This window comes from Mixophyes fleayi, unplaced genomic scaffold (assembly GCF_038048845.1).
Source record: "Mixophyes fleayi isolate aMixFle1 unplaced genomic scaffold, aMixFle1.hap1 Scaffold_526, whole genome shotgun sequence".
Taxonomy (NCBI): Eukaryota; Metazoa; Chordata; class Amphibia; order Anura; family Limnodynastidae; genus Mixophyes; species Mixophyes fleayi.
The window spans coordinates 55001-57500 of NW_027448219.1; the positions used below are offsets into that span (position 1 = coordinate 55001).

Consider the following 2500-nt stretch of genomic DNA (forward strand, 5'->3'; position numbering starts at 1 on the left):
GATCTTGGAAGCTAAGCAGGGTCAGGCCTGGTTAGTACTTGGATGGGAGACCACCTGGGAATGCCAGGTGCCATAGGCCATTTTTTTCTCTCTCTTGTTCTTGCTTCCTTCAATGCTGGTTTTGAGATGTATAAGAGATGTAGGTCTGTAAGCAACCAACACCTACAGCCACACCACCCTGAACAAGCCCAATCTCGTCTGATCTTGGAAGCTAAGCAGGGCCGGGCCTGGTTAGTACTTGGATGGGAGACTACCTGGGAATACCAGGTGCCATAGGCATTTTTTTTTCTCTCTCTTGTTCTTGCTTCCTTCAATGCTGGTTTTGAGATGAATAAGAGATGTAGGTCTGTAAGCAACCAAAACTTACAGCCACACCACCCTGAACAAGCCCAATCTCGTCTGATCTTGAAAGTTAAGCAGTGCTGGGCCTGGTTAGTACTTGGATGGGAGACTACCTGGGAATACCAGGTGCCGTAAGCCTTTTTTTTTCTCTCTCTTGTTCTTGCTTTCTTCAATGCTGGTTTTGAGATGTAGGTCAGTAGGCAACAAATACCTACAGCCACACCACCCTGAACAAGCCCAATCTCGCCTGATCTTGGAAGCTAAGCAGGGCCAGGCCTGTTTAGTACTTGGATGGGAGAACACCTGGGAATACCAGGTGCTGTAGGCCTTTTTTTTCTCTATCTCTTGTTCATGCTTCCTTCAATGCTGTTTTGAGATGTATAAGAGATGTAGGTCTGTAAGCAACCAACACCTACAGCCACACCGCCCTGAACAAGCCCAATCTTGTCTGATCTTGGAAGTTAAGCAGGGCCGGGCCTGGTTAGTACTTGGACGGGAGACCACCTGGAAATACCAGGTGCCGTAGGCATTTTTTTTTTCTCTCTCTTGTTCTTGCTTCCTTCAATGCTGGTTTTGAGATGAATAAGAGATGTAGGTCAGTAGATAACCAATACCTACAGCCACACCACCCTGAACAAGCCCAATCTCCCCTGATCTTGGAAGCTAAGCAAGGCCAGGCCTGGTTAGTAGTTGGATGGGAGACCACCTGGGAATACCAGGTGCCATAGGCCTTTTTTTTTTCTCTCTCTTGTTCTTGCTTCCTTCAATGCTGGTTTTGAGATGTAGGTCAGTAGGCAACAAATACCTACAGCAACACCACCCTGAACAAGCCCAATCTCGCCTGATCTTGGAAGCTAAGCAGGGCCGGGCCTGGTTAGTACTTGGATGGGAGACCACCTGGGAATACCAGGTGCTGTAGGCCTTTTTTTTCTCTCTCTCTTGTTCTTGCTTCCTTCAATGGTGGTTTTGAGATGTATAAGAGATGTAGGTCTGTAAGCAACCAACACCTACAGCCACACCGCCCTGAACAAGCCCAATCTTGTCTGATCTTGGAAGTTAAGCAGGGCCGGGCCTGGTTAGTACTTGGATGGGAGACCACCTGGGAATACCAGGTGCCGTAGGCATTTTTTTTTCTCTCTCTTGTTCTTGCTTCCTTCAATGCTGGTTTTGAGATGAATAAGAGATGTAGGTCAGTAGATAACCAATACCTACAGCCACACCACCCTGAACAAGCCCAATCTCGCCTGATCTTGGAAGCTAAGCAGGGTCAGGCCTGGTTAGTACTTGGATGGGAGACCACCTGGGAATGCCAGGTGCCATAGGCCATTTTTTTCTCTCTCTTGTTCTTGCTTCCTTCAATGCTGGTTTTGAGATGTATAAGAGATGTAGGTCTGTAAGCAACCAACACCTACAGCCACACCACCCTGAACAAGCCCAATCTCGTCTGATCTTGGAAGCTAAGCAGGGCTGGGCCTGGTTAGTACTTGGATGGGAGACTACCTGGGAATACCAGGTGCCATAGGCATTTTTTTTTCTCTCTCTTGTTCTTGCTTCCTTCAATGCTGGTTTTGAGATGAATAAGAGATGTAGGTCTGTAAGCAACCAAAACTTACAGCCACACCACCCTGAACAAGCCCAATCTCGTCTGATCTTGAAAGTTAAGCAGTGCTGGGCCTGGTTAGTACTTGGATGGGAGACTACCTGGGAATACCAGGTGCCGTAAGCCTTTTTTTTTCTCTCTCTTGTTCTTGCTTTCTTCAATGCTGGTTTTGAGATGTAGGTCAGTAGGCAACAAATACCTACAGCCACACCACCCTGAACAAGCCCAATCTCGCCTGATCTTGGAAGCTAAGCAGGGCCAGGCCTGTTTAGTACTTGGATGGGAGACCACCTGGGAATACCAGGTGCTGTAGGCCTTTTTTTTCTCTATCTCTTGTTCATGCTTCCTTCAATGCTGGTTTTGAGATGTATAAGAGATGTAGGTCTGTAAGCAACCAACACCTACAGCCACACCGCCCTGAACAAGCCCAATCTTGTCTGATCTTGGAAGTTAAGCAGGGCCGGGCCTGGTTAGTACTTGGACGGGAGACCACCTGGAAATACCAGGTGCCGTAGGCATTTTTTTTTTCTCTCTCTTGTTCTTGCTTCCTTCAATGCT

General features: G+C 47.6%; 1 non-coding gene and 12 pseudogenes across 1 annotated transcript; all 13 read left to right on the forward strand.

Moving 5' to 3' along the window:
• The window catches only part of LOC142134442 (5S ribosomal RNA), a 119-nt pseudogene extending 40 nt beyond the window's left edge, over nucleotides 1-79 (forward strand).
• An 81-nt stretch (nucleotides 80-160) lies between these two features.
• On the forward strand, nucleotides 161-279 carry LOC142134356 (5S ribosomal RNA; annotated as a pseudogene).
• Nucleotides 280-361: 82 nt separating this feature from the next.
• Nucleotides 362-480, forward strand: LOC142134345 (5S ribosomal RNA; annotated as a pseudogene).
• Nucleotides 481-551: 71 nt separating this feature from the next.
• Nucleotides 552-670, forward strand: LOC142134450 (5S ribosomal RNA; annotated as a pseudogene).
• An 82-nt stretch (nucleotides 671-752) lies between these two features.
• LOC142134396 (5S ribosomal RNA) lies at nucleotides 753-871 on the forward strand (annotated as a pseudogene).
• Nucleotides 872-954: 83 nt separating this feature from the next.
• LOC142134533 (5S ribosomal RNA) lies at nucleotides 955-1073 on the forward strand (annotated as a pseudogene).
• A 72-nt stretch (nucleotides 1074-1145) lies between these two features.
• On the forward strand, nucleotides 1146-1264 carry LOC142134583 (5S ribosomal RNA). Its single transcript, XR_012687075.1, has one exon. It is a non-coding gene; the product is annotated as a 5S ribosomal RNA (ribosomal RNA).
• Nucleotides 1265-1347: 83 nt separating this feature from the next.
• Nucleotides 1348-1466, forward strand: LOC142134281 (5S ribosomal RNA; annotated as a pseudogene).
• An 82-nt stretch (nucleotides 1467-1548) lies between these two features.
• On the forward strand, nucleotides 1549-1667 carry LOC142134443 (5S ribosomal RNA; annotated as a pseudogene).
• Nucleotides 1668-1748: 81 nt separating this feature from the next.
• LOC142134326 (5S ribosomal RNA) lies at nucleotides 1749-1867 on the forward strand (annotated as a pseudogene).
• Nucleotides 1868-1949: 82 nt separating this feature from the next.
• On the forward strand, nucleotides 1950-2068 carry LOC142134346 (5S ribosomal RNA; annotated as a pseudogene).
• Nucleotides 2069-2139: 71 nt separating this feature from the next.
• Nucleotides 2140-2258, forward strand: LOC142134334 (5S ribosomal RNA; annotated as a pseudogene).
• An 83-nt stretch (nucleotides 2259-2341) lies between these two features.
• LOC142134397 (5S ribosomal RNA) lies at nucleotides 2342-2460 on the forward strand (annotated as a pseudogene).
• The last annotated feature ends 40 nt before the right edge of the window (nucleotides 2461-2500 follow it).